The sequence below is a fragment of the Carassius gibelio genome, chromosome A7 (genome assembly GCF_023724105.1).
Source record: "Carassius gibelio isolate Cgi1373 ecotype wild population from Czech Republic chromosome A7, carGib1.2-hapl.c, whole genome shotgun sequence".
In the NCBI taxonomy this organism is placed as follows: domain Eukaryota; kingdom Metazoa; phylum Chordata; class Actinopteri; order Cypriniformes; family Cyprinidae; genus Carassius; species Carassius gibelio.
The window spans coordinates 1014813-1027033 of record NC_068377.1 but is presented as its reverse complement, the minus strand read 5'-3'; the positions used below and the strand labels follow the sequence as shown (position 1 = coordinate 1027033).

Below are 12221 nucleotides of genomic sequence, written 5' to 3'. Positions count from 1 at the left end.
GCGGGGCAGATTTAACTCTACATCACTCAACTCGTTCTGCATACTGATTAATGAGTTTTCTAAGGGGGCAGTGCTAAAGTCTTTGTTGGCTGTGCTAATGAATGGACTGTTTAGATTTGTTTATAACACAGAAGGGAGAAACTTTGATCTGAAGAGTAAACAGATCCGTCCGCATAATTAGCCGTGAATCTAAATAAAATGCTAAGCTCTGGGGACTCACATGAGAACACAGAACGAGAGTGTGGAAAGGACTTTGTTTAATGCTGTTTTATCTCATTGTCCTTGGAGACTAATTGCTCAGGTCTGACAGTGTGAGAGCTCCCAAATCTAATCAGTCAATCAATCATCAGCTGTCATGTGCACAGACAGATGTGATTAAAGATGAGGCAGCAAGGGACGGCAGGAAACTCAAGGGTTTGGGGTTGGGATGATTAGACGTGATTTAGGACATGATCCTGCTTTGATGAGAATAAGTACAAACAGCAGCATACAAGCAAGTCCAAAATCAACATGTGCCAAGTCAAATGTAAGGGAAAAATGGCTTTAGAAAATCCAACAAAAAATAATTACTCTCCAGTTCGCTGCAACATAATATAGAGTTTAAGATAAACTTTAAATGATTGTGGTACTGATGTAAATGATTAAAATCAAACGGTCTACTGAAGACGTTGTCTTGAACTAACAATTGTGAGAAATTAAGTCTGATTTTATTTTCTTTGAAAAGTGGATAATGTATCCTGAGATGTCACTTTTACTGACATGTTACACGTTTCTGTTTTGTTCTTGTCTTACAGGTGAGATTCTGAGGGGTTTTATTCTTTCATTCCTCTTGCCAGAGACAGCTCAGATGACGAAGGCTTCATGAATGGTAAGCTTGCAAACTTTAGCTAGCAGTGTTTGTGCATGGATGTATTGTTAAAACCCTGCAGTCAATCCAAATCCAACAATCCAAATACAATAATATTCAAAGTTTTTTGTAGAATAATATGCATAATTTGCACTGTACTTGCAAGAGAGACCCTCGTATGACCTTTTATGACTGAAACCAGTTGATCTCTTATTTTGGTGGAAAAAATTTAGCTCCTCTTCAGGAACAAGAGTGTGTCCATGCGTGTGATCTTGTGATCATGGTCCCTCTGCTTCTGAGACACGGCGGCGACCAAGATCGCGGGGATCGCACATGATCTGGCGGATAGGATTGAGACAGCTCTTCCTATCTCCACCCATGTTCCCAAGATCTAGAGCTCGTTCTTGAGGCTTGGAAGTCTGCGCTTCATTTTCTTCCCCCTCTGAGTAAGAGCTCACTGCAGCGGCCATCTTTCTCTGAGTAGATTGATGCTGTTTGTGTGACTGAGCGGCTCGTGCTGCCAAGGCGCTGCATATATTTTATCATTTCTGTTTTTGATGTAAGTCTTTCTACACAAAACTGTCTGTTTGTTTGACTACATTTAATTCTGAGGAATAAAATGAAATATTTATTTCACTATCAGAAGCTAGATATACAGGGGTTTTGGGATAAAATTTCTCGAGTGAGATCATGTTTACCTCTCTTCCTGTGAGGAGGTTGAGGCAGTCAGCAAGGGCTGCTGGATGGGAGCAGTCCCAACCCTACTGTGTTCCAGCCCCTCATGCTGGGGGTGTCACTGCTTGTACGCCACAAAGTCTATAATCAGTGTGGCGCTCCCAGGCCAAAGGCTTCTAGTGGAAGGACGGTTCTGCAGACCGTCATTCTTGCTGGAGAGTCTTCATCTAAAATGTCCTAAGGCCCAGGACTCTTTGAGGTCCAGCTCTCTCTGGGGAAGAGCAGTGTTCACCGCATTACACGGTGCCCATCTCTCCTCTGTGCCCTCGTTGAGATCGTTCTGCCAACCCTGCTGGTGATCGAGGGAGCAGCGGTTTCCGGCAAGCGCTTCTCTCAGTTACTGCACGGAAATGTAGCAGTACTAAGAGGCTCGCTATCTCTACAGAGGTCTCTAGAGCAGCTAGTACAGTTGTTCCCTGCCGGTCCGCTGCTTCAGGGCACCGAGCTAGCTGCAGTAGGCACAGCAGAGGCCAGTCTCGCAAGACTGGTTCCCTTAGGAACCATCACAAGGCGTTGTGGGAGCCCCTGCCAAGTGTGCTTCATTGGGTCATGCCCCAAGCAGACTCTGGTCCTAGCAGACGGGGTGGGTCTGAGGACCGTCATTTTTAATAGGAGACTTCAGCTTTGAGAATCCTGATGCTGTGTCTCAGGACATCGGAGGGCAGGCCCCTCTGGAGAAGAGCGGTGTAAACTGCATTACACGGTGCCCGTCTCTACTCAATGCCCTCAGGAGAATGATCTGCCAACCCTGCCGGTGTTCCAGGGTGCAGCGGTCTCTGATGAGTGCTTCTCGCAGTTACCGCCCGGAAACTTAATGGTGCTAAGAGGCTTGCAACCCCTACAGAGGATTCCAGAGTAGGTAGTTTGGCCATCTCTTGCTGGTGCACCATTTCTGGGCACTGAGCTAACTGCTCTGATGACACCAGAGATCAGTCTCGAGAGGCTGATTCCCTTAGTAGACTATTTGGCAGTGTGAAAACTACTGCCAAATGTGTCTCAATGGGTCCTAAACACTGTAGCAAGAGGCCACATAATCCAGTTTGATTCTCCTCTGCCTCAATTCAACAGCCCCATTACCACCCTGTTGGGCCCACAGCAGGCTCTGATAATGGAACAGAAGTAGACAAACTCTGAGGATGGAGGCCATCGAGGTGGTCCCTCCTCGCATTGCAGAGTCCGGGTCCAACAGCCAGTACTTCAACTTTCCTCATTATAGGAAGTTCCTGAGGTTTGCTTTTGGTGGCAAATGCCTACCAATATCGGTTCTTTTTCTGCCCTTGAACTCTCACCCCACACTTTCAAGACTCAACCACATCAACAATTGGTTGATATTAGCTCAATCAGAGCGGATGGCGGTTTGGCATCAAGGTGTAATTCTCACTCAGAAGAAAAAGCTGGGGTTAAGACTTAACACCAAGAAAAGTGTGCTTTCTCCAGTACAAAGAACCACTTATCTGGGCGTAGTGTGGGATTCGACCATGATGCAGGCACATATGTCTCCTGCATGGATCGACCCGATCCTTACTGCAGTCACGAGAGTCAGAGAAGGCCAGTCACTCACTGTTAAGCAGTTCTAGAGTGCTGTGTCTGATGACAACCTCATCCAACATGAAAACTTGGACTGCTGTACATGAGACCCCTACAGTGGTGGGTCAAGACCAAGGGGTTCTCCCCGAGGGGAAACCCGCTTAACATGTTAAGGGTCACATGGAGGTCCTACATGCCTTAAACATGTGGAGGAGACCATTGTTCTTGTCACAGGCCTGGTGCTGGGAGATCCTTGTCACAACTGAGGTGGTGAAGCAGATATGGAGAATGTTTGACCAGGCTCAGGTGGACCTGTTTGCGACTCGAGAGACATTGCACTGTCCCCTCTGGTTCTCTCTCTGACTCATCCAGCTCCATTGGGGCTTTGGAGAGAGTGCATCGCAATGGGGTCATTCTGCTGTTAGTAGCTTCATTCTGGCCGAGCTGAGTTGGTTCTTGTAACTGATTTCCCTATCATGCAGATCTCAACGACAAACGTCTTAATATGATCGCACATTAGAAATGTTTGGCAAAAATACATAGTACATAAATTTTTTCCCCTCCAGTACTGAAAGCAGAAACGGTACCGTCAGATCTTACTGATACTACGGTCTTAAATAATTTAGCCCCGGGACCATTTTAATACCGGGTTTCGGTACCCATCCCTAGTGGAGACCGCCAGCTTGATCCAGTTAACTGCCCGGTTAGTACACTTCTGGAGTTCCGGCAGGCCCTTCTCTCTGCAGGGTTAACCCGTTCCACACGGAAGGTCTACGTGGCAGTCACTGCAGCCTACTGCGCCCTCTCAGTGGCCAGTCAGTGGGCAGACTCTGGTGTGGGGTTTCATCCATGGTGAGGCTAAGGCCTTTGTGCAGAAGAAGCTTATGCTAAGTGGTGGATCAGGATGCTATCCTAAAGCCTCAAGTCCTCTGATCCCCCCCTTGCTTGGGGGTCAAGACTCACTACTTCTGAAGTTTGGCCATTGGTCAGGGATGTCCCCAATTACTTGTCAGGCTCCTGGCTCCTTCTCTTGCTTTAGTTGTGCTTTTCCACACTAGGCAGATATTTGAAAGTCTCGCGGAATGGGCATAGTTTTTCCTAAAGCATCCTCCGACACAGCTTGAGTTCTTGAAGAGGAACGTCTCAGGTTATGCAAGTAACCGTGGTTCCTCGAGGGAATGAGATGCTGCGTCCCAGGGCCTTACTTCCCCCATTCCTGCCGGCACTAGTTTCATTTCTAGAGTAAAATCACAACCTATCACAAAAGTCAATGAATCTCTACCAAACGTGACGCAGATAAACAAAATGTGCCAATAAAAAGCTGGATCCTCTCTAAAAGGGGAAAGAAGAAATGGTTTACTGAAAAGTTATTTAAAAGCAGGAATCCATTTTATATATTTTTTTTATAAACCAGTGGTTCTCAAACTTTTTATACCAAGTACCACTTCAGAAAATATTTGTCTCTCTAATTAACACCATAATGACCAACATTAAATTCCAGCAGTGTAGTAGGCCAAACTATTCAGCTACAGCTCAGCACAGGTCAAAAATGAGGCAGTTTTATTCCTAATGAGAATATTTATTGTTGTCAGCGACTTTAACATTATTAATAATGTTAAAGTGCATTGCAAAAGAAATGATAAGGGTTCTAAACACTTTTGACTTGACTCAGCATGTGCATGGACCCACACAAAGGTGGACACACTTTAGACTTAATCATCAGTAGGGGTAACATTTCATCCATTGATATTAAGGACATAGCACTATCTGATCACTTCTGCATTTTCTTTGATATTTTGATGTCTGCTACTACTGAATCTAGATCGGTCTCTGTCAGTAGGAAATGCATTAACGAGAACACAAGTGTACTTTTTATGGAGGCTATATCTTTTACACCAAGCATTTATGCAGACTCTGTTGATATTCTCCTTGATTCCTTCAACTCAAAAGTTAAGAATGTTATTGATGATATTGCTCCAATAATAGTCAGTAAGAAAACAAACAGACAGAAATCAGTTTGGAGAAGATCAACAGCAGTTCAGACTATGAAAAGACAATGCAGAAAAGCAGAGCGGATGTGGCGGAAGTCAAAACTTGAAATTAACTATAGCATCTATAAAGACAGCCTTCATGATTTTAATGTGAAACTAGCCACAGCTAGACAGAATATCTTCTCAAACCTTATAAACAGTAACTTCGATAACACTCGTACTCTTTTTGCCACTGTTGAGAGACTGACAAACCCCCCAAGTCCCCAGTGAAAAGATTCCCAGTGAAATGCTCTCAGACAGCAAATGCAATGAGTTTGCATCCTTCTTTTCTGAGAAGATCTTCAATATCAGGAAGGCAATTAGCACATCTTCAAGTAATGCAGAGGTCAGACAGATTAGGCCACAATATCAAAAATATACTATGTCTATTTTTGAAGCAATTGATAGCAGAATTCTGGAAGACATAGTGCAGCACCTAAAATCGTCAACCTGCTATCTTGACAGACTTCCCACATCTTTTTTCAAAAGTGTGCTTAGCTGCTTAGAAGCAGATCTTTTAGAAGTGGTAAACACCTCACTTCTTTCTGGGACATTTCCAAACTCCTTAAAAACTGCAGTTGTTAAGCCCCTCCTGAAAAAGAGCAATCTTGATAACACCATTTTGAGCAATTTTAGACCAATATCTAATCTTCCTTTTATAGGCAAAATTATAGAAAATTTAGTTTTTAATCTGCTGAACAAATACTTAAACTCAAATGGATACCTGGACAATTTTCAATCTGTTTTCCGACCACATCACAGCACAGAGACAGCACTCATTAATATTATAAATGATATCCGCTTAAATTGTGACTCTGGCAAAATATCGGTGCTGGTATTGCTAGATCTCAGTGCTGCGTTTGACACTGTCGATCATAACATACTACTAGAGAGACTGGAAAACTGGGTCGGGCTTTCTGGGATGGTACTCAAATGGTTCAGGTCATACTTAGAAGGGAGATGCTATTATATAGCCTATTATATATGAGTATAGGAGAGCATAAGTCTAAGTGGACGTCCATGACATGCGGAGTCCCACAAGGGTCAATTCTTGCACCACTCGTGTTTAGCCTGTATATGCTCCCACTAAGGCAATTTGGTTCTTTCTCATTATTTGACTATCACAGCTATGCTGATGATACCCAGATTTACCTAGCCTTATCTCCAAATGACTACAGCCCAATTCACTCCCTCTGCCAATGCATTGATGAAATTAATAGTTGGATGTGCCAGAACATTCTTCAGTTAAACAAGGAAAAAACTGAAGTCATTGCATTTGGAAACAAAGATGACGTGTTCAAGGTGAATGCATACCTTGACTCTAGGGGTCAAACAACAAAAAATCAAGTCAGGAATCTTGGTGTGATTCTGGAGACAGACCTTAGTTTCGGTAGTCATGTCAAAGCGGTAACTAAATCAGCATACTATCATTTAAAAATCATTGCAAGAATTAGATGTTTTGTTTCCAGCCAAGACTTGGAGAAACTTGTTCATGCCTTTATCACCAGCACGGTGGACTATTGTAATGGGCTCCTCACCGGCCTTCCCAAAAAGACCATTAGACAGCTGCAGCTCATCCAGAACGCTGCTGCCAGGATTCTGACTAGAACCAGAAAATCTGAGCATATCACACCAGTCCTCAGGTCCTTACACTGGCTTCCAGTTACATTTAGGATTGATTTTAAAGTACTTTTACTCGTATATAAGTCACTAAATGACCTAGGGCCGAAATATATTTCAGATATGCTCACTGAATATAAACCTAACAGAGCACTCAGATCATTAGGATCGAGTCAGTTAGAAAATACCAAGGGCTCACACAAAACAAGGGGAGTCCTCCTTTAGCGGGGCCAAGGGATGTGGGAACCGGAATGAGGCCGGTGGAGTGATTTGGGAAATGAGCGACACCTGCTCATCCCTCTGGTCTCGAGTCCCACGGAGGAGATGGAGGGATATAAAACCGGAGCGACAACAGTGACGGACGAGAGAGGACCAGGCCTTCCGGTTCCCACGTCCCTCAGCCTCACCCCACCCGTCACATACCCCCATTGCCCCTCCCCGTTCCGGTGGATGGCAGCAGGCTCCGGCCCCCTGGAAAACGGTGCCGACTCCTCCGCTCCCTCAGGGACGGCAGCCGCCCCTCCACATAGCGGGCGGCCGGCAGTGAGCTCGCCCGTCCCTGGAAACTCACTCCAGCCCACCGCCTCGAGCGTCCATGGCAGCACACTCCTCGCCAGCTCGATGGCACCGCGGATTCACCACAGCGGCGAGGGATCTTCAGCAGCGCGTCCCTCATTCTCCCGGGTTTCGGCACCACTGTAATAATAAAAACTCCATAATCAATGAGAAGGAGGAGGCGGGAACCGGCGGACAATCAAAATTAAAATTTAATTACAAAATAAACACAAAACAGTGCATCAGCCCCTCACAGACGACTGATAAGCACAAATAAAAACCAAAACATAAAATAAAGCCCAGGCCTGGTCCTCTCTCGTCCGTCACTGTCGTCGCTCCAGCTCTGTTTTTTAATTTTTGTTTTATGTAAAATCATTTTCTAACTGTTTTAAATTCATTTAAAATAAGTAATTTTTTAAATAATTTAAAAGTTGTAAAATTCTTATTATTTTTCTTCATTATTATTTCACTTTCTTTTATGTAAAGCACTTTGCATTATCATTGTGTACGAAATGTGCTATATAAATAAACTTGTCCTGCCTTGCCTAATACACAGTTTGAACATTAACACTGCACTGTGCTTATATGCATGCAAATTAAAAAGATTAAATTGTGTTATAACAAAAGTTGCATGGGATTCATATCAGGAAAATGTGGGAAAATCTCTAAAAGACAGACATTAACACATAACTTTCCAGCAACACAACAACGTCAGATGAGCATCGAACTTGAGCATCTGTGATAAAGCAATACAAAAATACACACACAGGTATTTATCTTCTGCAGCTTACATGTCCTTTACCCATTTGTAAACTCTGGTAACGTAAAGATATACTTTACTATTTTGGAAAGATAAAAAAGATAGCGATTATTACCTCATTTTGACAGTATATTTGCAGGACCTTGCAAAACATATCTGACCCTCCTTTTGTTCACACAAAAATTTTTGTTCTCCATTAACGTCACGAATAAATAACTGGCATTTATTAAATAATTCGGGACCAACCAGTTACATTGAGCAGCAGCTCACAGTCAGCCGCCTCACTCACAGAAAGACGATATAACGGTCATATTTTCAAATGTAGAAAGGCGCGAACCATTTCATCGTCCAGTTTCCTGGATGACAGCCAGATTAACCAATCATGATCAAAGCAATAAATTAAAACAATGAAGATAATATTAACATATACCTTTAGATTTTAGAATCTGTATCATGATTAAAATATTGTGAAATGCTATTTAAAAAAAAAAAGTTTCAATTTAATCTTAATAATTTAAAAGGCAGACATTTATTTTGTATGCTGTTGAAGACATTAAGTTGATTCAACATACAGATGTTATAAAAATGAAAAAAGACTATAGAGAATAACACTTTACAAGTGTTTTTGTTAACCATTTTCAACCATTTAGCACTAAACATTTTTCAACATTGCTTCAACTTTGAAACAACAACTGTCATTATTTTTAACATATTTCAACATTGAAGGTCGGTCATGTCACTTTTTCCTTCCACTCAACTTTCTGTTAACATGATTGGATACAGCACTCTGTGAACAGCTTCTTTGGCAATGAATGTTTGTGTCTTACCGTCCTTGTGAAGGGTGTCAATGATTGTCTTCTGGACAACTGTCAGATCAGCAGTCTTCCCCATGATTGTGTAGCCCAGTGACCCAAACTGAGAGACCATTTTTAAGGCTCTGGAAACATTTGCAGGTGTTTTGAGTTGATTACCTGATTGACATCTCACCATATTATAATTTGTTCAGAATTGGTGGGTTTTTGTTAAATGTGTGCCAAAATTAAAAGAACCAAAGACTTAAACTACTTCAGTCTGTGCAGTGAATTTATATAATTCACAAGTTTCACAATTTGAGTTGAATTACTGAAATAAATGAAATAATAATTCTCTGAGATGCACCTGTATATACAGTACATGTATATTATTTATTATGTTATGATATCATAATAAACATACAGTTATTTACTTAAAACCAAAATAAGTAATTAGATATTCAAAAAATCAACAACACCTTCATTTACACTGTTACACTTAAGGAAAAAAATAAGTAGATAAATAACACTTTAATCATTAATCATCAAACTAATATCACTGGTCTCTGGGTTTAACGATGTTTGAGAAAACAAAATATGGCACAAATATGACTATAAACCGGACACACACTGCATGAGGGGTTGGGAACTTAATCCAGCAGAATTATTCTGATAAAACTCATATTAACACAAAAGTTCAATGTATATAAATGAGAAGCATGCTCATCATACAGTATGTTTTGAAGCTTGGCAGCTGGTTTAATCTGGTTATTAGTCGGTCATGGGCTGGTTTAAGATCCTTAGCAACTAGCTTAAACCAGATGCCATGCTTCAAAACATACCTAACCAGCAAATGCTGTTTCCACAGCAGGATAGACATGAATCGGATGAAGAAATGAATGTAGAAATGAACCGATACATAATTACAGAGATGAAACTAAGAGCTCTAGATATGACCAGCAGACACGTGTGTTTCTGTTCTCATTTACCTGTGTGTGTGTGTGTTTGTCTCAGGTGTGGTCTGGCTCAGAGTGTGTTGTGAGGATGGAACCTGCGTGAACCTGCGGGCGGCAGCGAGTGTAAGTCCAGTCAACAAACACAACACACATCACAATCATTTCCAACAACAGCTGTTGTTTTAAGCGTTACTGTATTTAAAGAGGTCATGAACTGCCTTTTTATTATTGTGTACTGTTCTCTGAGGTCCATTTCTAATGTTATCAATAAGTCTGCATCGTAACACATCATAATTGAGAAGTAATAGGCTATTTTCTGTCTGGTCTTGACCCCCTCATCAGAGGGCTCTGTTTGAATAGGTATGATGGATTGTAGGACTGCTGTGATTGGCTAACAGTTGTGTTTGTTTGCATTTACATTTATGGTCTGGATCTTCATTAAATATACAATTCCTCAAGTTGGGATCAAAAGAAAGGCGATGCAACACTGTTTTTCCACAGCTGGACACTGAAAAACATCTCGACTTCGGAGCATTTTATTGTTTGGTTTCTGGGTAGAGCAGTATTTGCCTCTCCTTATTTACACTACATGCTGTAGAATCAGTAGGCAGGGCTAAACACACAGTGCTGTAGAATCAGTGGGCGGGGCTAAACACACAGTGCTGTAGAATCAGTGGGCGGGGCTAAACACACAGTGCTGTAGAATCAGTGGGCGGGGCTAAACACACAGTGCTGTAGAATCAGTGGGCGGGGCTAAACAGACAACAGTGTATAATTGGTGGGCGGGGCTAAACAGGTGGTGCTGTCGAGGAAGGAGTTAATCTTCTGTCGAGGCGGGGCTTAGCCACACTATTACATCATAAAGTGACACGTTCCACATCCTGTGGTTTTGGCAGATTTGCTTCAATATAAGCTGTTTTTAGAGTAACGAGAAAGTTTGATTTTTGAATCTTTCAGCATTTTTTTATACTGCAGTGTCCTCTTATATGTCAAAAGATCAAGGGAATTTATATTTCTCAGTTCATGAGCTGTAATGCATTTATTTTAATGTTCTTTATTAAAAGCAGTCAGAGCTCCATGATTACTAATAAATGGACATCATTACAACAAATGTTAGCAAAGTTTTACAAATGCATCACTCTGCGCTCACAATTAGTGTGACAATCACACTCTTATTTTTTGGTATTATTTGTGTAATTTTGTATTTGTCAGTTAGAATTTTGTACATTTTTAATATTGCTTTATATATATATATATATATATATATATATATATATATATATATATATATATTTTTTTTTTTTTTTTTTTTGAAGAGTTTTTTTTTTTTGAAGATGCAAAAGCTAAGGATTTTTATTAAGCTCCTATGCTTAAGTTGAGTCATTTTCTTTTAATGCATAGTGCAGGTCCTTATATAGGAGCCTGATTAAAATCCTAATTTTAGATGAAAATTTCAGATAGCACTTAGAGGCTTTTGCATCTGAACTCTTCATATATATATATATATATATATTTATTTTTAATTCCCAGTTTTAATTTTTATACGACTTTAATTGTGTTGTATAAAATACGTATTTTCTCTGGAGTGGATGTCACATTTAAATAAATACACACACACAGACTTCTGTTTTAATATTGAGCTAATGATATTTGCTCTGTCATGACTCTAAACCCAGCACTAACCTTTCACATTAAATCGTCATTAATAATATTATATAAAGCTAATGATCTTTGCTCTGTCGTAGCCTAACCCTGACACAAACCTTATTTTCATAAGAAGCGCATATTACATTCATATTGATAAGGGCTCAACATGAACATGGTGCAGCTGTCATGATCTTCTCCAGCAGATGTCAGTGTAACACCACTGAACACACACACACACACTATTCCTGAGGACTCCGTGTGCTAATGTGCTTTTATATGACTGGAGGATAAAGACCAGCTACTTGATTTTCAGAAATAATCAGCTTTTAATGGCACAGTGATGAATTTTCATTCATAGCAGACATCATTAAATATAATACAGTAATAAGACAGTTAATAAAGAAGCAAGTATTCAATATCAGCTCATGTGAGTACTACAAGAAACAGACTGTCATTAAGAAATGTGCACACTTTATCAATGCAGGCATTCTCTGGGGATCAAACCCAGAGAGAGAGAGAGAGAGAGGAGATCCGTGGAAAACCAAACCCATGCTGAAATAGTTGCATCCAAAAAAGATAAATGTGATGATTCTGGCATCGTTTGCGCTCCCTCACATCATTCCAAACCCGTGTGACTTTCTTCGTCCTGTAGGAACACAACAGCAGATGTTCAGCCGAATGTTCACGCTGCTCTTCCACACAGTGTATGTGAAAGGACAGCATTTGTCAAGGAAGATTTTAAGGCACATTTAT

The 12221-nt window shown here is 41.1% G+C and overlaps 1 protein-coding gene across 39 annotated transcripts in view; it reads left to right on the top strand.

The window, feature by feature from the left end:
* The window catches only part of LOC128017574 (receptor-type tyrosine-protein phosphatase delta), a 294348-nt gene that overhangs the window by 80305 nt on the left and 201822 nt on the right, over positions 1-12221 (top strand). For 37 of the 39 annotated variants that reach the window (XM_052602980.1, XM_052602992.1, XM_052602991.1 and 34 more), the window contains exons 4-5: positions 795-868; positions 9880-9944. The gene's annotated coding sequence lies outside the window, so the exon portion shown is untranslated. Of the gene's footprint in view, positions 1-794; positions 869-7942; positions 8084-9879; positions 9945-12221 lie in introns of those variants that run through there. The other 2 variants (XM_052602983.1, XM_052602981.1) reach the window with 1 other exon arrangement.